Source organism: Macrotis lagotis, chromosome 8 (assembly GCF_037893015.1).
Source record: "Macrotis lagotis isolate mMagLag1 chromosome 8, bilby.v1.9.chrom.fasta, whole genome shotgun sequence".
NCBI lineage: Eukaryota > Metazoa > Chordata > Mammalia > Peramelemorphia > Peramelidae > Macrotis > Macrotis lagotis.
Window position 1 is genome coordinate 180,803,071 of NC_133665.1, and position 23,497 is coordinate 180,826,567.

The window sequence follows — 23,497 nt, forward strand, 5'->3', positions numbered from 1 at the left end:
CCAAATGTACCTGCAAGAATTTGTCACAATGAAAAGTCTCTTGAGGCAGTTTAAATGCCTGACAAGAGCATTTCAGAATTAAGTCATTAAGCCTCCCACCTGCTGCCATCTATAACCCACTGCCTTTTATCATGATAATGGTGTTGGGTTTTCAGCTGGTGAATTCAGCAATAATGTAATCAACAGCTGGAAAGGTGTGCCTTCAATGATGAAATCTTGGTTATATCATCGTTGGGGTGTCTGTGCTGGATTCTTCTCCCACAAAGGATTTTTATAACTTGTGACTATCATTTCAAACTGCGACCATGTTCATCTTTCATCGATTTCTTTAGGCATCTCGATCATGCCATCAAGGAATGCTGTGATAAAGTGAAAAGAGGACTGGGTTTGGAGTCAAAGGATCGGTGTTTAATACTACTTCAGCTATGTGCTACCTATGTGACCTTGATCAAGTGATGAGGGTTTAAGTCCTGCCTGTGTGACCCTGGACAAGTCATTTGTAGTCATAAATAAGGGAATTGAATTCAATGATTTGTGAGGCAGTTTTTTGCCCTAAATCCTATGACTCTTTGGTCTGGAGACTTTCTAAATCTACAAGTGGTATGGACAGCCTTTATCTGAGTCACTTCAATAAATTCTGAAAATTCAAGGTAGTTTTCTAAAAAACAGATGAGAATAATAATTTAAATAATAGGCACAGCCTAATGAAGAGACCATATCTTAAAATAAGGAAACCAAGTATTGAATGATGCCTCAATCAATATTATTAGCTTTGTAACCAAGGCTAGGTCATAGAATCCTCCTGTACATCAGTTTTCTCATATAGTGGACATAAGAATATTTGACCTACTTACTTTATACCTTGTGTGGATAGCCCTTTGCCAACTTTAGAAAGCTTTATATAAATATGAGTTATTATTATTGCTAAATTATGAAACATTCTGCCCTGGTGAGGTTGCTTGCAAATAGAAATAGATTCAGGAATGATTCAGATAATTTATGTATCAGGAAATTGATTAACAAGCATTTATCATGGGCCCATTATAGACTGTGAACTATGCTAGGTGTTGGAGTTTCAAAGTTAAAGACAAAACAAAATATGAATCTCTGCCCTCAAGGAACTTTTTCCTCCTTAATTCCTAGAGAGTTAGGAATATGTAGAATATATAATCACCAAGCTTCCATTTAACTTCCTATGATCTCTTGCACTTGATCCAAATTCTCTGATAAGGATACTTTATCCCCACCATGAGATCTTCTTGAGCCTCTTTTGAAGACTGATGTATCTCCCTGGCTCTACCATCTCTCAAATATTTGCCTGAGTTCTATGCTATGTGGCAGTTATGTAGCATGGTGGAGAGAGGTCAGGAAGACCTGAGTTCAAAACCTGTCTCATATACCACTTAGTTGTGTGACTCTGGGCCAGTCACATAGCTTCTCCCAGACTCAGTGTTTTCATCTATAAAATGGGAACAATGATAGCACCTACCTCCAGGGATGGTGGGAGGAATAATATTTGTTAGATGATATTCCCTTTTGGGGAAGCCTACTCTACTTTTGGCTGGTTCTTGGAGTTCTGCCTTCTGAGGTCAAAAAAGTCCAACCCTTTCCCCACACAATAGTCCTTAGTCATGCCAGACTTTAAAAAAAAGGTGTTAGACCAATAGTTTAAAGGAATACTATGAATGTGGTTTACCTAAATTTCAGCAGTACATTTGAAAAATTATTAGTTCCTTACCAAAAGCATGGAGAGATGTTGGTTCAGTAAATACAGACTTAATAAAGAAATAAGTTCAAAATGTAGCCACTAATGGACCTATTTCATCTCAAAAAAACCTTGCTAGTGAAATGCCTCATGGACTGTTTTTTGACCCTGTGATGTTCAATAATTTTTTTTAACCCATGCCTTGGATGAAGGAATAGAAAGCATGTTGTCAAATTTGTAGAAATAAAGTGGAAGGATAGCTAACATTCTGAATTTATAACAACTCTAGATGTCTATTTAGATCCAAAAATATCTTGGCAGGCTAAAAACATTGGGTCCAATATAATAAGATGATAGTAGGGTAGTCTGTTGTGACTGAGGCAGCTGGGTGGCATAGAGACTGGATTTCTAAACTTAGAGCCACAAAGATTTAACTTCAAAATCCTGTCTTAAATATTTATTGGTTATGTGACTATCTTTAAAGCAAAGGTAATAAAGCTTATTGGGAGGAACAAAGGAGATAACAAATTAAAATATTCTTCAAACCTTAAGGTACTATGAATTACTACTACTGTTACTGCTGCTACTGCTGTTACTGTACTACTAGTGTTTGGTTTTGATTATGCTATGATGGCTCTTGTGATCACTGCTTCCCCTCAACGAATGCTCACAAATCACCCCTTCTACACTGTGTTCTAGAATTTTTCCAGGCATAGACAGCAAGCTCATCAATAGTATGCATACTCTGTTTTCTTCCCTTTATTGAAAACCTGGAGATTTGCTCTTTAGACTTGTGGTACCTTTTGAGTTCTGTGTAGTTTTCACAGGCCATAGGCAGGGTCCCAGTAATCATATCTCTCATTTATTTCAGTGACCCAAGATGTTGTTTGTATGGGCACATTTGAGGACAATTGGCTACAGTCTTACATATCTTCTTATATTCTTTTTGAGTTTCAGCTCACTGTTGACAATCTTGAATTCTTTCCCCTCACCCCAAGTCCAAAGATTGTTTTCTGTGGAAGAAAAAGTAGAAACAAAATCGAAGTTAAGTGGTTTAGCCTTCTTCCTGTCAGTCATTACCTCCATCTCATTCCCTCTGGATAGTGATCCTTTAAACCTTCTCTTTCAACCAATATAGATACAGGAAAGTTTCTTTTTGTACCTTTAATATTTGTCACCAACATTTGGGATTTGGTACACCTGTAACTGTTTTCATATGTCCATCCTATTCTTTTGGATTTATCTTCAATTAGTTGCCCCTGCTTCCATCTTTAAAGGCTGAGTTGACCAATGATTTTCCTATGCAAATACTTAGGTATTTTCTCAATTTCCATTCTTATTAGACTAATTTTTGCTTGTATCTTCAAAATATTCTAGACATTTCAATTTCTCTTGTTGTGAGTTTTCCTGAACAATATTAAGCCAGTGAATTTTATTTATCCTTTCTTTAAATCAAGGTCTTAACCCTTTTTGAGATATGTATCCCCCTCGGCATTCCGGTGAAGCCTATGACCTCTTCACAGGAAAAAACCCAAAGTTTTTTTTTTTTTAATGCATCCAATATAACACATGGGATTGTAAAGGAAGTTTATCATATTGAATGATCCTTTTAAAGTTCATGGACCTAGGTTAATAACCCATGCTCTAAATCCTTTAAAATTTTACTGTCCATTAAATCTAATGTACGTGCTGGTTTTCCTTTCCTTTCCCATCACAGATCGTACAATGGAGTTGTCACATCCGCTCCAAGATTCCATACATTTCTATTTGGTCACAGTTAGGTTCAGAATAGTATTTTCACATGTCACTTCTGTCTATTGAAATAAAATTATAGCACATTTTCAACTTGCTTTACTCAAAAGCTGCACTACTTTTGAGAGAGAATTTCAGTATCTCTGTGTATAATTGGTTTTATCTCTAATATCATGACTCTATCCCAGTTTTTTAACCCTTCCACACCCAACATCTCTTCTATTTCCTCCTTGAGGTTTTCTGCACTATACTGCCACAATATCACTTTAGTTTCTTTTTTCCTGGAATTTTATGAAAATTCTTCCCACACTGTGTTTCCCCTTTTGAGTATATAGATTTCTTTATGTGATTTTTATCTCCTGAAGATGAGGGATAGTTAGTCTCCCATTTCTTTTTTCTTATTTATTTCCTTTTAAATTCATTTACCCTTCTAGAGTTATTGCCTAGTTATGAGTTCTTTCTACTTTATGTGATTTCTGAAATCCATTTGTGCACAGGCATCTCTCCCTCTTTTGTTATATATTATGTGATACTTTTGGTTTTACTTCATGCAGATTTCAAAAGTAAAAGCTCCTATCTTGGCATTTTCTCTGTGGTTTTTTCATGATGGGAAATGTCTTGCACAGTAGTTTCTGAGGTATTCTCTCACAAGCAAGAGAAAATGTACAAAAGAAAAAAGAAAAAGAAAGAAAAAAGGTGCAAGTATTTCTCTTTTGGAAATATTTGATTATTGATGAAGGCCCTGTAGAATAGACAAACCTCCTTTTAAAGCTAGGTCAGCAAGTAACTGGATTCTTCATCTAAGTTAGGAAGACCCAACAGGGTTATTTGTCTCTCCAGTCCAACATTCTCAATGTGCTAATTTCCATTCTAGCTCAGATAACTTTTTATTAATATTTTTCACCCCATGCCGCCATAGCACAGAGATTGTCATTAAAAAATAAAACTTGTCATGTTTTATTCTATATTCAGCTGAAATGGCCAACTTGCTATTTCTCAGACTTGGTGTCCTAACTCCTGTCTCCATGAGGTTCTTTCTCATACTTGGAAGCTACCCATTTCTTGCCTTTGTCTCTAGAAATCCTTAACTTTCTTTAAGGCTTAGCTGATGTATGGCCAAATGGGAAGGGTTTCTGGTCCTCCAAGTTGTAAATGAACTTTCCTTTCTCAAATGATCATATCTATTTTTATTTCTTATTTGTTAATGTGTCCCTTCTGCATAACACAGATGATGGAGATGATTTTTTGTTTTGTCTTCATATCTGCAAAGTCTGGCCCTCATCGTGGAGACTTAAAAAATGCTTGCAGAGAGAGAGCAGAATCAAGAGAACACTGTCCACATTAACACCAATATTATGAGTTGTCCAACATTGAGGGTTGTAGCTCCTCTCAATAGTTCAGAGAGCTAGGATAACCCTGAGAGATCTGTTAATAATAATGCCATCTGCATCCAGAGGAAAAAACAAACCAAACCATAGAATCTGAATGTTTACTATATTCTCTTGTCTAAAACTTCTCTTATGTTTTTCCTCCTAACTCATACTTTTCTTTTCTTTCCTTGTAGTCCTAATTCCTCATACAGAAAATGACTAATATGTAAATGTGTTGAACACAAATGTACATGTACAACTTTTAGCAAACTATTTACCACTGGGGGAGGCAGGGAGGGAAGGGAGGGAGGTAGAATTGTAACTTAAAAATTTTCAAATGGATGAATGATGAAAAACAACCATAGCATGTAATTGGAAGAATAAGAGAAAATATCGATTAAAAAATACAAGAAAGTGCATGCAGACTTGGAACCTGGTATCCCCATGATGTCTTTTTATACACAGGTCAGAGGCTGGACCTGGAATTTCAGTGATGTAGGGAACTCTTAGATGAGGGACCCCCCCTCTACTTATGCAAATTGTCCCTTTCTTTGCAATTTATAGTCAAAGGGAGTTGCCTGGGTCACTGGGAAATTAAATGATTTCCCCTGGGTCCCACGGCCAGTATGTGTCAGAAATGGACCTTGAACCCATGTCTTCCTAGTTCCTAGGCTAGCCTACTACCCACTAAGCCACAGTGACTCTCAGAGGTCCTTAGTAAATACATGTTGGATTGCTTTGGAATAGTTGCACAGTCACACACACATAAGCATATATATATATATATATATACATATATTCATTATATATAATATTATATAAATGCTGAGTGTGATTGGAGATGTTGCCTTATAGAGGACTGCTCTTAACTATAATCACTAGTTATGAAAGCTGGCTATAAAATACCTTTTTTTTTGTTTTTATCTAGAGGGGTTGATCAATCAGCTCCTAGGTCTTCAGGATATTTCTTAGAGGTCAGACAGTGACAAATTACCAGACAGAAATATTTCCAAGCTTTATACAGTGGAAGATCTTAAATAAATCACTCCTTTTCTCTGGGCCTCAAGTTTCTTTATCTGTAAAATGACGGAGATGGACTAGATGATTTTTGACATCCCGCTCTGCTCTTCATCTAGGATATCATGAACCTTCTCAAGAAACTAAAAGAGAATTTCTTGCTTGTGACTCTGGGGGGAGCATTGTCTCATGGACTGTAAATTTCATCAGGAACATAGATGTGATGAACTTAGCTAAATTTTTGTTACTGTATTTCAAAATAATTGATTTCCTTTGTATTTCAGGGATTTTATTTTATGCTTCTAAAGAAGGTGTCCATAGATTCCACTAGCTTGTTAAAGGAATCCATTACATAAAAAAGTTAAGCAACTTTGCCCTTGAGACTATGGTGTAGAGGTTGTAGCTAATCCCAAAGATCCAAAAGGAAGACAGGGGATCATGAGATGAAACTCTTGCATCTATAGCAAACCTAGAACTCATAAGGACTCCAGAGAAACTTCTATATATACTATAGGTAACTGATCTGTACTGATTTACATATGTAATTATATTACATTTATATGTGTAATTAGCTAGTTTAAGCATAGCGACAATAAAATGACCCCCCATGTCTAATGTATCTTAAATGAAAAGTTAGGAGATTAATCACATTTGTTCCAAGTCTTCAGTTAGGAAAACTCCTAACACATAGGTAGAGGTGGGTTCTCTAATTCTAGAACCCTTCATATTTTTGTAGTTGAGGCAAATGTTTGAGAAACAAACGTTTATCTTTATTATTATTATATTGTCTGTAACTAGATAGGCACTGGAAGGGGAAGTTGGGAAAATTGCTGATCTTTTCTTGGGACTTCCCTGAATTGCTGTTGTACTGGTGGCATCTTTCCAGATCTTCTGCTCCAAGCTGCCTTCATAGTTTGAATATTTACATTCTTGAGATCTCCTTTCTTTGCCATCGTTCAGTCTTCTCTTTCTCCTAGGCTGCTATAGGCTTAGCTCTGTATGACCCCTCTGTCTTCTCCACTTTCAGACCCTCAGAATCTTTACATGGTTCTAAAACAGCTTTTCTTTTTCTACCAATTCCTTAGAGTGTGACCAAGAATCCCATAGAATGATTGATTTAAGGAAGTAGACGGGCTCTATTCCTGTGTGATTCTGATTGAATGGAAAAGCATTTTTACTTAACAAAGTTAATTACTTTGAAATAAGGTAGGATGGCCAATGAATCTGATTTCCCTTGATAGGATATAAACTCTTTGAGTTATATGGGAAACTTTAACCTCAGAGTACTTCCAACAAAGCCTCAAGTAAGGCATATTACAGGAAATGCACTCAAAAAGTCATAGACAGGATTATATACTGTCACTGCATTCTCTACAGTAGAGTTTGGAAAGGACCTTGGCATCTAGTACCTTATTTTGACAGGTGATCTTCAAAATCTTTCTAAGATAATTCAAATTCAATACTTCTTGGCAGAGATTAAATAGTCATTTGTTGGGTGTGGCATGAGAGGGTTTCATTTCCTCTGAGATTCCATCCAGCTCTCCAGTGTTGGGTTTTTCCTCCTTTTTTTATAAAGATCTGCAATTATGAGATTAAATTTTTGAAAAGGTCTGCAAAGAGGAAAAAGATAGTTTATACCAAGAAAGAAAAAAAATGTCATTTCACATTACCCTACAATCCTTTTCCAGTCTGACATTTAAAAATTTTATTTTGAATTTTGCAATTTTTACCCTTACCCTGCTTCCCTCTCCCACCCCCCATAGAAGGCAATTTGCCAGTCTTTACATTGTTTCCATGGTATACATGGATCCAAATTGAATGTGATGAGAGAGAAATCATATCCTTAAGGGAAAAAAGTATAAGAGATAGCAAAATTACATAATAAGATACTGAGTTGTTTTTTTTTTTAATTAAAGGTTATAGTATTTAGTCTTTGTTCAAACTCCTCAATTCTTTCTCTGGGTATAAATGGTATGCTCCATCACAGATACCCCAAAATTGTGCCTGATTATTGCACTGATGGCATGAGAAAGTCTGTTAAAGCTGATCATCATACCATGTTGCTGTTAGGGTTTACAATGTTCTTCTGTTTCTGCTCATCTCGCTCAGCATCAGTTCATGCAAATCCTTCCAGGCTTCCCTGAATTCCCATCCCTCCTGGTTTCTAATAGAACAATAGTGTTCCAAAAAGTACATATACCACAATTTCCAATTCTTTGCCACCATAAATAGGGCTGCTATGAATATTTTTGTACAGTGATATTTTTACCCTTTTTCATGATCTCTTCAGGGTATAGACCCAGTAGTGGTATTGATGGATCAAAGGGTATGCACATTTTTGTTGCCCTTTGGGCATAATTACAAATTGATTTCCAGAAAGTTTGGATGAGTTCATAGCTCCACCAACATTGTCCTAGATTTTCTATATCCCTTCCAACATTGATCATTGTCCTTTCTGATCATATTGGTCAGTTTGAGAGGTGGGAAGAGGTATCTCAGAGATGGCTTTAATTTGCATGTCTCTAATAAGTAGTGATTTAGAGCAATTTTTCATATGACTATTGATCGCTTTGATTTCCTCATCTGTAAATTGCCTCTGCATATCCTCTGACCACTTGTCAATTGGGGAATGGCTTGTTTTTTTAAAAAATCTGACTCAGTTCTCTGTATATTTTAGAAACAAGTCCTTTGTCAGAAATACTAGTTGCAAAAAATTGTTTCCCAATTTACTACATTTCTTTTAATCTTGGTTACAGTGGTTTTGTCTGTGCAAAAGCTTTTTAATTAAATGTAACTGAAATTAAGTAGTTTGTTTTTAATGATGTTCTCCATTTCCTCCTTGGTCATAAACTGATTCCCTTTCAATAGATCTGGTAGGTAAACTATTTCTTGATCTCCTAGTTTGTTTATAATAGTGTTTTGTATGTCTAAATCCTGTATCCATTTTGATGTTATCTTGGTATAGGGTATGAGGTGTTGGTTTAATCCAAGTTCTTGCCATACTAACTTCCAATTTTCACAACAGTTCTTTATCAAAGAGAGAGTTTTTATTCCAAAAGCTGGACTCTGAGTTTATCAAACAGCAGATTATTGTAATCATTTTCCTGCCATTATACCTCATCTATTCCACTGATTCACCATTCTGTTTCTTAGCCAATACCAGGTAGTTTTGATGACTGATGCTTTATAATATAAGTTTAGATCTGGTAGGGCTATGTCACTTTCTTTTGTACTTTTTTTCATTAAATCCCTGGAAATTCTCAACTTTTTATTTCTCCATATGAATTTACTTACAATTTTTTCAAACTCATTAAAGTAACTTTTTGAATTTTGATTGATAGGGCACTAAATAAGTAGTTTGATTTAGGTAGAATTATCATTTTTATTATATTAGCTTGCCTTATCCATGAGCAATTGATATTTGCCCAGTTATTTAAATCTGATTTTATTTGTGTGAGAAGTGTTTTGTAATTGTTTTCAAAAAGTTTCTGAGTCTGCCTTGGCAGGTGGACTCCCAAGTATTCTATATTGTCTGAGGTTACTTTGAATGGGATTTCTCTTTATAATTCTTTCTGCTGTGTCTTGCTAGTCATATATAGAAATGTTGAAGATTTATGAGGGTTTATTTTATATCCTGCAACTTTGCTAAAGTTGAAAATGATTTCTAGTAGTTTTTCAGATGATTTTTTGGGATTCTGTAGGCATACTATCATGTCATTTGCAAAGAGTGAGAGTTTTGTCTCTTTTTTCCCAATCCTAATTCCTTCAATTTCTTTTCTTCTCTTATTGCTGAAGCTAACATTTCTAATACAATATTGAATAGTAGTGATGATAATGGCCATCCTTGTTTCACCCCTGATCTTTCTGGGAATGCCTCTAGCCTATCGCCATTGCATATAATGCTTGTTGATGATTTCAGATAGATACTGCTTATTATTTCAAGGAACAATCCATTTATTCCTATGCTCTCTAGTGTTTTTAGTAGGAATGGGTGCTGTATTTTGTCAAAAACTTTTTTGGCATCTATTGATATAATCATCATATGATTTCTGATAGGTTTATTATTGATATAATTTATTATCCTAACAGTTTTCCTAATATTGAACCAACTCTGCATCCCTGGGATAAATCCAACTTGGTTATAATGTATTACCCTAGTGATAACTTGTAATCATTTTGCTAAGATTTTATTTAAGATTTTTGCATCTATATTCATCAGAGAGATAGGTCTATAATTTTCTTTCTTTGTTTTAACTCTTCCTTCTTAAGTATCAGCACCATATTGGTGTCATAGAAAGAGTTAGGCAGAATTCCATCTTCACCTATTTTTCCAAAGAGTTTATATAGAATTGGAACCAATTACTCCTTAAATGTTTGATGGAATTCACTTGTGAATCCATTTGACCCTGAAGATTTTTTCTTAGGGAGTTCAATAATGGCTTGTTGAATTTCTTTTTCTGAGATAGGGTTATTTAGGTATTTAATTTCCTCTTCATTTAACCTGGGCAATTTTTATTTTTGTAAATATTTATCCATTTCACTTAGACTATCAAATTTATCAGCATAGATTTGGGCAAAATAATTCTGAATTATAATTTTAATTTCTTCCTCAGTGGTGGTGAGGTCACCTTTTTCATTTATGATACTAGCAATTTGCTTTTTTCTTTTTTTTAAATCAAATTAACCAGGGGTTTATCAATGTTATTGGTTTTTTCATAAAACCAGCTCTTAGGGGCGGCTAGGTGGCGCAGTGGATAAAGCACCGGCCCTGGAGTCAGGAGTACTTGGGTTCAAATCCAACCTCAGACACTTAATAATTACCTAGCTGTGTGTCCTTGGGCAAGCCACTTAACCCCATTTGCCTTGCAAAAAGCTAAAAACAACAACGACAACAAAAAACAGCTCTTGGTTTTATTTATTAGTTCAATAGTTTTCTTGCTTTTGATTTTATTATTTTCTCCTTTAACTTTTTACAATTTCTAATTTGATATTTAATTTGAGGTTTTTAATTTGTTCTTTCTCTAATTTTTTTAGTTTGTTGTTTAGCTCATTGATTTCTTCTTTCTCTAATTTATTCATGTAAGCATTTAAAGATATAATATATCTCCTGACAGCTTCGTTGGCTGTATCCCAAAAGTTTTGGTGTGTTGTTTCATTATTGTCATTATCTAGGATGAAATCATTAATTCTTTCTATAATTTGGTGTTTGATCCACTTATTCTTTAAAATGATGTTATTTAGTTTCCAGTTAGTTTGGGGTCTAGATCTCCCTGGCCCAGTATTACATGTGATTTTTATTGCATTGAGAAAGATGTATTCACTATTTCTGCCTTTCTGCTATTGATTATTAGGTTTTTCTGCCCAAGTACATGGTCAATTTTTGTGTAAGTGCCATATAGTACAGAAAAAAAACTATATTCCTTTCTATACCCATTCAATGTCCTCCATAGGTCTATCATGCCTAGGTTTTCTAACAATCTATTTACCTCCTTAACTTTCTTCTTGTTTATATTATGGTTAGATTTATCTAAAACTGAGAGCAGGAGGTTGAGGTCTACCACCAGTAGAGTTTTGCTGTCTGTGTCTTCCTGTAACTCCTTCAACTTCTTCTCTAAGAATTTGGATGCTATATTATTTGGTGCATATATATTTAGTATTGAAATTACTTCATTGTCTATAGCAACTTTTAGGAAGATATAGTTTCCTTCCTTATCTCTTTTAATGAGATCTGTTTTTGCAACTGCTTTGTCTGAGATAAGGATTGCTACCCTTGCTTTTTTCACTTCAGCTGAATCAAAATATATTTTGCTCTAACCTTTTACCTTTACTCTATATGTATCTCTCTGCTTCAAATGAGTTTCTTGAAGGAGCATATTATAGGATTCTGGTTTTTAATCTGCTCTGCTACTCACATATGTTTTAAGGGAGAATTCATCCCGTTCACATTCAAAATTATAATTACTAACTCTTTATTGCCCTCCATGCTGTCTTTCCTATGTTTGTATTCTTCCTTTTTGCTTTTATCTGAATTCCCCAGTATTTTATTTCTAAATACCACCACCTTCATTGTGTTTTTCCTTATATCCAACCCCCCCTCTTCTTTCTTTCCCCTTTCCCTTTGCCCCTTCTTCCTTCCCTTCCTTCTTCTATTTCCCCTTTTCCTCCCCCTCCCCTTTTCCCCTTCTAATATTTGAAAGGTAAGATAAGTTTCTTAACTGAGTGTATGTATGTTAATTTTAAGCCAAATCTGATAATATTATGATTCTGCCCCTCTATTGCAATAGGTCCTCTGTACCTCCTAATGTAATGAGAATTAATTTCTCTTAAGAGGTTTGTTTCATATTATATATGAGGGAAGATCAAGAGACCTTAGCTCACTGCCTGTCTTCTCTCCATCATCTTGGCCAGAAATTACTGACATTTTGTTTTAATTGATTTTAATTGGTTCCCCCAAATTTGTCTAAGGTCTAACTTGTTTGTGGGGGCTATTGATAATTTTAACTTTGTCTTTCAAAGAATAGCTTATGCCAAGAGAAGAAACTTTGTCTTTTGGTAGGAAGGGAAGAAAGAAGGTGAGAATATGATTTCTGCTGTGCTCAGAATGGAAGTAGCAGTCCATAATTAACGTTTATAAGTAGAGATAGGTTATGGATTTCTTCAGTGAGGAAGGTACTTTATTGAATGCACTGTGAGTGGTCTGGGACATGAGGCATGTTCTTGGGACCCCATGAAACACAAGGATCAACATATCCCTGTGAGAAAGGCCTGGATGGTATGTGAACAAAATGAGAAGTTCAAAAGCTCTGTCCACAAAATATTCATCTTGTCCACAAGATGTATGTGGGAAGGCTCAGCTTGACAGGAGGGCTTGACTTTGGGAGCCAACGAACTCTGATGGGGGAACAGTAAAGGAATGCATATTTCCTGATGGATTGCAAACCAAGGAGGTTTTTGTCTTACTATCACAAGAATCTGGTAAATAGTTGTTGTTTGTTGTTTGTTCTTGAAGAGGACCATGATATCAGGGAGGTCATGTCAAGACATGAAAGTTAGTTATGGAGGGCTGTGCATACTTATCAATCTCATTCTCTCCTTTGGAACTATCTAGATCCAGTGCTAAGATGTAGATCAGAATGACTGGAGATGACCCTGGGTGAAGTAGGAGATTTTGGTCCTTTTAAGTTGACAAATAGTAGGTGCTCAATGAATGCATTGCTCAGAAAGAGATTATGGGGACATTTTGCTGACACTATTACAGCTGGCATCGATTGACACTTCTGTTGCCCATATCCAGTTCTGGGTCACAGTTCTAGGGCAGAGTGGAATGTTTGTGGTTGATCACCTGAGAATAATGTTCTAGGGGAGAGAGGAGCACCAGTACTTGAGGAGCCTTTCCTAGTAAAAACCAGAGTATAGAACAGAACAGTAATGACCATACTTTTCCCCAAATCATACCACCTTGGAAGCACCAAAACCTTTCAGTTTCCCAGATCTAGCCCTGAAAATAGTAGAAGAAAAAAACCTGAAGTAAGCAAAGCCCAAGAAATAGACTGGGAAAAATGAGCAAACAATAATAAAAAAAATAAAAGAACTTAACCATAAAAATTCTGGCATAGAAGACTAAGACCTAAAACCAAAAGAAGACAACTATGTGAAAACTTCTACAAGCTAAACCTCAAAGGAAAAAAAATGCTAATAATAGGGCACAAACCCCATAATATTTCCTGGAAAAGTTAAAGAGAGAGATGAGTTGTAGAGTAAAAATTGGGAAAAGAAATGAGAGTGGTCCAAGAAAATTATGGAAATTAATTTAATGGCTTGGTAAAAGAGGCACCAAAAATAATGAAGGAAGCAACACTTTAAAATACAGAATGATAATATAATGTTTGTCCTTTATTTTTCATTTATTTATTTATTTATTTATTTATTTTAGGTTTTTGCAAGGCAGATGGGGTTAAGTGGCTTGCCCAAGGCCACACAGCTAGGTAATTATTAAGTGTTTGAGACCCGATTTGAACCCAGGTACTCCTGACTCCAGGGCCAGTGCTTTATCCACTACGCCACCTAGCTACCCCTGTCCTTTATTTTTGAAGAAGATCATGACATCAGGGAGGTGATGCCATGACAATTATATGAACTGGATTTAAGTGAGGGGTTTCTATGCTAAGTCAACAACCTCCCTTTCTCTTCCAGTGTCATTTGGGTCCAGTAGCCAAATATGAATCAGGATGACTGGAGATGGCCCTGAATGCAAGGCAGTAAGGGTAGAGTGACTTGCCCAAGGTCACACAACTAGTAAGTGGCAAGTGTCTGAGGCTGGATTTGAACTCAGGTCCTTCTGACTCCAAGGCCAGTACTTTATTTACTATCTAAAAGAAGTACAAAAGTTCACTGAGGAAAATAATTCCTTCAAAATCAGATTGGACAAGTGCAAGCTAATTCTTTCTGGAGATCTCAAGAAACAATAAAATAAAGTCAAAGAAGGAAAAAGCCAACTATAGAAAATAGATCAAAGAGAAATATTTTAAGAATTACTATAACTGCCTGAAAGCCATGATTAAAAAAAAGTCCTCATATTTCCTAAAATTTTAAAGTAAAACTGTGTTGATAGCTTAGATCCAGAGAGTAAAATAGAAATTGAAAGAAACTGTAATCACTTTCTGAAAGAGATCCCAATGAAAACTCTCAGGAATATTATAGCCAAATTCCAGAACTCTCAGGTTGAGGAAAAATTATTGTAAGCAACCAGAAAGGAAAAATTCAAGTATCCTGAAGCTGCAGTCAATTTAACTCAATTTAGCAACTTCTACTTTAAAGGAGCAGAAGATTTGGAATATGATATCCCAGAAGACAAAGAAACTAGGTTTATAACTAAGAATAAGATGCACAGCAAATTTATATACTCCTTCAAAGGAAAAAAAATGGATATTTAATGAAATAGAGAACTTTCAAGCATTTCTGATGAAAAGGTGGTATTGAATAGAAAATTTGACATTTAAACATAAGACTCAAGAAAATCATAAAAAGATAAGTATGAAAGTGAAATCATAAAGGGCTCAAAAAGCTTGAAGTACTTGCATTCCCATATGGGAATATGATTCATGTAATTCCTAAGATCTTTTTCATTATTAGGGCAATTAGAGTTGACAGAGAGAGAGAGATGGGTGTGGGGCAGGAGCAGGAAGGAGGGAGAGAATCTGAAAAATCACAATTTTGAAAAAAAAAGTTAAATAAAATTTTTTAAAAGACATGGCGGTAGGATTCAGAATGCTGAATCTGAGGAATTACAAGTAGTCCATTTTGGTTGGGAAGGCAGTAAAAAAATGTAGGCATATAAAATAAATCTGGAATTGTTAAACCAGAACTGGAAATGCCATGGTGCAGAGTTTTCATTTTATCCTAGAGGCAATAGGAATCAGTTTGTTTTTTTTTAATCATTGTATTCTATAGTCAAACCTCCTTTCTAATCAATTGAAAAAAATAATCTTCTAATTCTTAGATCCAGCAATTATCCTCTTTTACTCAGGATGCTTTTAAGGGGAACCCTGGTATCAAAAGCTCTCCAGAATTGGGGAACAATTATGCAAGATCATGACTGACTGGAGTGATAAGCTTGATTTATTGGATGCAATTTGATAGAGATAAATATCGAGTTCTAAATTTGGGTTCAAGTAATCAACTCCACACTTACAGGAATGGATAGACAATAGTTTTTCTGAAAAAGATGACAGGGTGGGGGGAGTTTTTTTTTTTTTAGTGAACCATAAGATAAAAACGAAGAAGCCAAAGTGTGAGATGGAAGTCCAAAATAGAAGTATTAAGAGATACATAGTCTATATAATGAGGGAGGCGACTGCTTTGTGCTCACTCATTGAATATCATGTTCAAGTCTTCATATTTCATTTTAAGAAGGGCAAGAGCAAGTTTGAGCACCAAGATGGTGGTTGTATCTGGAGTCTGTATGATGGTTGATTGAAGTGGGAATGTTTAGTCTTGAGAAGAAAAGACTCAGAAAGGGCAGGATCAGTGCCATCACGTATCTGAAGGACTGATGCGTGGAAGAAAGTTGTTTTACTCGGCCCCTGGGAGTGGAAAACTAGGAGAATGAGTGGACTCGTGAGGAGGAGGATTTCAGTGTTATATAAGTGAAGATTTCTTAACCATTAGCAGTGCATGAAAGGGAAAATAGCTACTTGGGCAGGGAGTGACGTGTCCTCCACTGGAAGGTTCCAAATAGAGGATAGCTGAACCCCAAACTCTCCCTTCTTCTGGACTTTCCAAGTTCTGTCAAAGGCACCAGCACTCTTCTGGGCTCCCAAGTTCACAACTTTGTCATTATCCCAATTTCAATCAAGACCTGCAACCCTTTGTCTATTTCTACAGTTATCATTTTAGGTCATGCCCTCATCTTCTCTTACATAATTACAACACTCTGCTAATTGGTGTCCCTGGCCTCACCACTAAGCGCCATCTTCCACTTTGCTGCCAAAGTCATTTTTCTTAAGTCCAGATCTAACCATGTCGCTCCCTCACTCCATCAACTTCAGTGGTTCCCTTTTGCCTCTAGGATAAAATATAAATTTCTCTAACCTTTAAAGCCCCATTCATCCTAACCCCCAAGCTACATTTTTAGCCTCAATGACATTATTCCCTATCCCAAACTTTATGACCCAGCCAAACTGACCTTCTTTTTGTTCCTCTTATTTCTGTGCTTTTGTACGGATCCCCATCTCCCTGCTCCCTCCCACATGCCCGGCTCATATTTCCTTCTTACCTCTATGTTACATAACCCCCTTATTCTTTAAGTACCATTTTATGCATAAAGTCTTTCCCAATTCCCAAACTGTTTTATTGAGTGCCTACGATAAGCCAGCTACTAGGCTACATCTTAGGGAAGATAATACAAAGAATAAAAACTATTCCTTCTTTTGAGGGTAGAAGAGACAAAGACATAGATAGACAATAATTGATTAATTTAAAGAGAGTCAATACAGAGCTAAATACTATATAGTTGAGCAAGGAGACCATGGGTGATGATATCATATAGAAAGTGGTGCTTGGACTTCATTGGAAGGAAGAAATCACTCTGAGGCAGAAGCAAAGTTGGAGAACTTCCCAGTGAATGTGGGAGGAACAACCAGTAGAACTGCATGGGGATGAGAAATAGAGGGCCATGTGTGGTACTCACCTCACTAGGCATCTTCTGGTCCTCTTGGTGTACTTGTGGTCTCTATTTTAGCTTTTGTCCACATCCTAGATCACAATTGCTGTTAGGATAATAGTGAGGTATCTTAACTGAAAGTGGCCCATAAGGCAGGGGTGTTTGAATGTGAAAGAAGTCTCACCATGTTGGATTCTTATCCAATTGATCTAAATCAGTTGGGGAAACTGGGGGTTGTTACTGAGCTTTTTTGGGTCACCTGGAAGAATGGAAATTCCTAAAAACTCTGATTCCTTTCTCAGAACATCATTGGTTCCTGGGAAACCCCAAGTTGGTAGGTGTCTGCTCGTATTAGAAGGCATGAAAGACATTCATATGACAGCTGAGTAAAAACCTTTGTTAAGAATTGAAAAGGCATGTTGTTCTTATGCTGGATAAAATACTCAATGTGTGATCTATTCACCCTTTTCTAGAAATAAGAAAAAATCAATAAAGAAGATTTTGTCCTTCCTACTCTTTCTATTTAAACATCTGTAGGGAAATGGCAGTGGAAGCCCCTTCTTAATGGTTCATGGACCCAGGACTAATGAAGCCATAGACTGACTGAAATATCCCAGGTCTTTATTACTTGGATTGGACTTTTTCCTCTTTCTACCCAATCTTCTATATCTGCTCCCTATGTGTTGAAGTCCCTGCCTCCCTTCCTTCAAGGCCTTCTGGAAGTCACCCCTGCTTCTTTCTTCTGGGGTAAAAGTAATCTTATCCTCCTCAAAAGTCTCAGAACACTTGAACTGGCCCTCTTCTTTGGTCTTATCTTTCAATCTCTTGATATTGTTATCTTTTATTTTTGCACAACTTGGATTTCCTTATATATCCTTTCCCTTCCCAGAGAGCTATCCATTATAGCATAAAAATTATTTTAAAAGGAGAAAAAAATTCAATAAAATCAATAATTACATTAAGAAAATCTGGGGGTGGCTAGGTGGCGCAGTGGATAAAGCACTGGCTCTGGAGTCAGGAATACCTGGGTTCAAATCTGATCTCTGACCACATATATACTATTCCATCCCTATATAGACCCTTGCCTCTGCAAAGGAGGAATGGGGAGGGGTTTTCAGGTTTTGTTTCCTTTGGAACCTTTCTTGCTCTTTCTCAGCATTCATCTTCGAAGGTTTTGAATATTTTTATAGATGTCTTTGCAATCAAACAATCAATAAGCATTTATTGAGCCCTTACTGTATACTAGATGGTAGTAGGTGCTGGGGATATGAAGACAAAACTGAAACATTCCCTACTCCCAAAGCACCAACATTCTAATGGCAAAACTAAGTGTGTGTGTGTGTGTGTGTGTGTATATGTGTATATATATATATATATATATATATATATATATATATATATACAGTAAAAAATTACTAACATTAACTGGAATTCAATACAAATGCAATACAAAGCAATTTTAACATTCATTTTTTAAAATCAGGGTTTGAGTTCCAAATTATTTCCCCTTCCTCCTTCCCTTCTTGTCTCTAACAAAGTAAGCAATTTGCTATATATGTGCAATCATGTAAAACATATTTCTGTATTAGTCCTGACCTTCATGAGAATTCATTGACATGACAAATGCATCTCAACAGCAATGTCACATTTAAAATTATAAATTCTTTTCTAACAAGTATTTTGAAAAAAAGGAAGATGGCATTGGAGGAGGCCTCTTCCTAGGCAAGTCCAATCTGGTCAAACCCAGTCTCTTGTATCCAGCTTCTAGGGTGGCAGCTTTAGCACTGGCTTCCTCTAGCTTCACATTTCTCAGAGATCAGTCAGGGGAACTTGTCTTTTCCTGCTCTTGACCTGGGCCTTAGCAACTTTATGTAGAAACAGTAGTTTTTTTTATTTTTAATTAATTTATTTTCATGCATTTGCACATGCATATTTACACATTACAAAACTTCCCTCCACCTTCCCTTCCCAGCCCCTCCCCTCTGCAGAGAATAGTCAGATTAGCATTTTACATACATAGTTTGTTAAACATGTTTACAAATTAGTAATTCTTGGCATGAGAAATTAGGATTAAGGGGAAGGTATACATAAGAGATAATATTTCTGTCAGATTTGGGTTATTTTTTTTCTGTGTGTTTTGATTTTCTTCCCCTGGATGGGGATAATATAGTCCATAACCAGTTAAATACAGTTGTCCTAGCTCTGTGGACTGCCGAGAAGAGCTGATTCCATCAAGGCTGTTCATCTCATAATGTCGTTGATGTGTAAATTGTTCTCTTGGCTCTACTGCCTTCACTCAGCATCAGATCCCTTAAGTCATTCCATGCTTCTCTAGAATCTGACCATTTATGGTTTCTTATAGAACAAATATTCCACAGTATTCATGTACTATAACTTGTTTAGCCATTCCCCAATTGATGGGCATCCCCTTAATTTCCAATGCTTTACCACTACAAAAAAACGCTGCTAGGAATATTTTGGAACATGTAGGACTTTTCTTATTTTTTATAATTTCTTCTGGACATAGACCTAGAATTGGAATTGCTGGGTCAAAGGCTATAATCAGTTTTATTGCTCTTTGAACATAGTTCTATATTGCTTTCCAGAAAGATTGGATCTCTTCACAACTCTACCAGCAATGCATCAATGTCCCAGTTCTCTCACAACCCCTCCAACATTGATCATCTTCCCTTTTTCTCCTCTTGACTAATCTAATATGTGTGAGATGATACCTCATTGTTGTTTTAACTTGCATTTGTCTAATCAATAGTGATTTGGAGCATTTTTATATGATTATATATGGCTTTAGTTTCTTCGTTTGAAATCTGTTCATATTCTTTGACCATTTATCAATTGGAGAATGATTTGTGATCTTATAAATTTTATGCAATTCTTTATATATTTTAGAAATGAGACCTTTATTAGAATTCCAATTGTGAAGATTGTTTCCCAGCTTTCTGCTTTCCTTTTAATTTTGGCAACATTGATTTTATTAGTGTGAAACCTTTTTTTAATTTAATATAGTCAAAAATCATTCATTTTATAGTTTATAATGTTCTCTACTTCTTATTTGGTCATGAATTTATCCCCTTTTCCATAGATCAAATAGAGTAGTTTTTGGTCTATTAATTTATCTATGGTATTGTTCTTTATGTATAAATCTTGAACCCATTTTGACCTTACTTTGGTATAGGATGGGAGATGCGGATCTTTGCCTAGGTTTTGCCATACTATTTTCTAGTTTTCTCAACAATTTTTGTCAAATAGTGAGTTCTTATCCTAGAGGCTGATGTTTTGGGGTTTGTCAAATAGTAGATTGCTGTAGTCATTTATTGTAGTTTCTTTTAAATCTATCCTAATGCACTGATCCATTACTCTCTTTCATAACTAGTACCAGGCAGTTTTGATGACTGCTGCTTTATAGTATAGTTTTATATCTGTTAGAGCTAGGTAGGCCACCTTCCTTTATATTTTTTTCATCAATTCCCTTCCTATTATTGCCCTTTTGTTGCTTCACATGAATTTTGTTACTATTTTTTTCTAGCTTGATAAAGTAGTTATTTGGTAGTTTGATTGGTATGACACTGAATAAGTAATTTAATTTGGGTAGAATAGTCATTTTGATTATATTGGCTCAACCTAACCATGAGCATTTGACATTTTCCCCAATTATTTAGATCTGACTTTATTTGGGTGAGGAGAGTTTAATCATTGTGTTCATACAGTTTCTGGGTTTGTCTTGGGAGGTAGATTCCCAGGTATTTAATGTTATCTATAGTTATTTTAAATGGAATTTCTCTATTACTTGTTCTTGAGCTTTATTGTGCATATATAGAAATGCTGATGATTTCTGTGAATTTATTTTATATCCTGCTACTTTGCTGAATTTGTTAATTGTTTCAAGGAGTTTTTTTAGATGATTTTCTCAGGTTCTCTAAGTATATCATCATAAATTCAAAGAGTGAAAGTTTTGCTTCCTCATTGCCTATTCTGATTTCTTCAGTTTCTTTTTCTTCTCTTATTGCTAAAGCTAGCAAGAAACAGTAATTCTACTGTTCTTGGAGGAGGGGGAAAGTTTGGAAGGGTTTTTCCCTTTAAGGTAGCACACAGCCAATCTGTAGGTGTATAATATGTGAAGAGAAAGAGGAAGGGTGGGAGTGGGGTGGGGGGGGAGAGAGACAGAGAGGCAGAGAGAGATAGAGGAGAGCGGAGGGAGAGAAAAGGAGGATGGATGGGAAGTGTAAGAGAGGGAAGAAGGGGAGAGAGAAATGATTCTGGAGAGGAACAGTATGAGCAGAGCAGTATACACTTGAAAACAGCTGTAACAGGGAAATTATTTTCTACCAGTCTTTAGGGGACAGTGAAATTACTCAACTGTTATTATTATTATTATTACAGATTGTGTTTCAGGGAAAAAAATCTATCTACTGGGGGGATGATTATCTGCCAGGTTTTAATTTCACATTTTCATTTATAAAGAACTTTTTCAATCATGTTAAAAATTGCATTTGCTTCAAGTTCTAAATAGGAGTCTGGAGACTGAGGATTTTCAGGTTCTTAATGCTGGTTCCTTCCCTTCTTTTTTTTTTTTGGTGTGAATGGACATAGACAGAAGACTTGGGCTCAGCTTTATGATCTTTTACTCATTTTTCACTTTGCCCATCACTTTTGTCTTAGCTTCCCTTCGAGGCAGGCAGGGTTCACAGCTGGACAACTGTTTGTCCTTTCTTATTCTTTCCTCAAGACATCTTCAAGATCTTTTTCCTTCCCCTTCCTCCTCCTCATCACTGTCCTATGCCTAGTTTTTGTCACTTTCACTTGGCCTATTTCTGTAGTTTCTCATACCACAATTTATTTTACCATCCCCCAATTAATGGACATCCCATTAATGAATTCTATAGCCTCCTGAAGAATCTCCTTTTATCTGTTTTCTTCCCTCTCCTTTTTAGCCTTTGCACTCTTTCAATAAAGTGCCCAAAATGGTCTTCCTTCTTCTGTTCATGTTACTCCTCTGCTCCAAATCCTTAGTGGCTCACTCATTATTGTAACATTTTGGTAGCTGAGACCTTCTGCAACAGTATTCAGATCTATCTCTCGCACCTTTCTCCTTCACATACTCTGTGTTATAATCAAATAGAACCAGTAACTGTTCTCTGGTGCTGCATTCCCTTCTCATCCCCATCCAATGGAATTCTTCTTTTCTTCAAGGTATTCAGTCATTTACTCATTTATTCAGTCAACAAATATTAAACATTTGCTATGTTTAATAGTATTACACTTAGAAAGACAAAAACAAGGTCTCTGACCTCAAGGAGCTTACATTCTCCTGGAGGAGACATTCAAATGACTAACTTCATACAAGATAGAGTGTATGCAAAGTAGTGGATGGAAAATAATGAGAGTTTGAAGTGGATAAATTGTTGAACACATAGTTGTGAAGAACTGGTTCTGACATTAGCTACATAATGAGGGCAGGTCACTTAATATTTCAGTCTCAGTTTTCTCATCTGTAAAATGGGGACAAGAAATGCCCTGCTTCATAGAGGATATTGAGAGGTACAAATGAAGTACTGTATGTTAAATATTTGGCAAACTCAAGTTGTTCAGTTGTTTTTACAGCCCTGTCTGACTCTTTGTAGCTCCCTTTAGGTTTCCCCCCCTCAAAGATATTGAAGTGGTTTGCTCTTTCTCCATCAAGGAAGCTCAGGTAAACAAGGTGAAGTGACTTGCCTAGTATCACACAGCTAGTAAGTGTCTGAGGTCAGATTTGAACTTACAAAGATGATTCTTCCTGATTCCAGCCTTGCGCTCCTCCCCACCATCCCCAAACTTAACTGCAAATGCTGATTATCTCTTCCTTTTTACATTTTCTTATAACATCCTTTTTTGGGGGGGGGGCAGGCAAAGTGGTTTGCCCAAGGCCACACAGCTAGGTAATTATTAAATGTCTGAGGCAGGATTTGAACTCAGGTACTCCTGATTCCAGGGTTGGTGCTCTCTCCACTGTGCCACCTAGCCATCCCATAAGATACTGTTTGAAGGGCTCTCTATGTCTCTCTTCCTGTCTACCTGAGATCACAGGATCATTGATCCAGAGCTGAAAGGCACCTAGGATTTCATCCACTAGTCCATCTCCCCCATTTTACAGATCAAGACACTAAGGCTCAAGGAGGTGAGGTGACTTGTCCAAGACCACACAGTTGCTGAGCATCACAATGGGAATTTAGATCATAGACTGTGCTGGAAAGGGCCTAAGCCCAATTTCTAGCCCAATATGCTCATATTATAGATGATGAAATTTAGGTGAAATGATTTCCTCCAAATCACTCAGGTAGTATGTGACAGAGGTGGGTGGTAATAGAAGGTATTTAGAATATTTACTGAAAACTTGCCACATGAGTAATGTTTATTCTTTTCCCAACTCAAGTCAATGAGGGTTGAAAGTGTTTACACAGAAAAGACTTTCCCCCAGTGTCCATCAGCATAGGGCTT

The 23,497-nt window shown here is 36.2% G+C and overlaps 1 protein-coding gene across 1 annotated transcript in view; it reads left to right on the forward strand.

Moving 5' to 3' along the window:
• Window positions 1-23,497, forward strand: part of PDE1C (phosphodiesterase 1C) — a 436,829-nt gene that overhangs the window by 797 nt on the left and 412,535 nt on the right. The window lies entirely within an intron of this gene.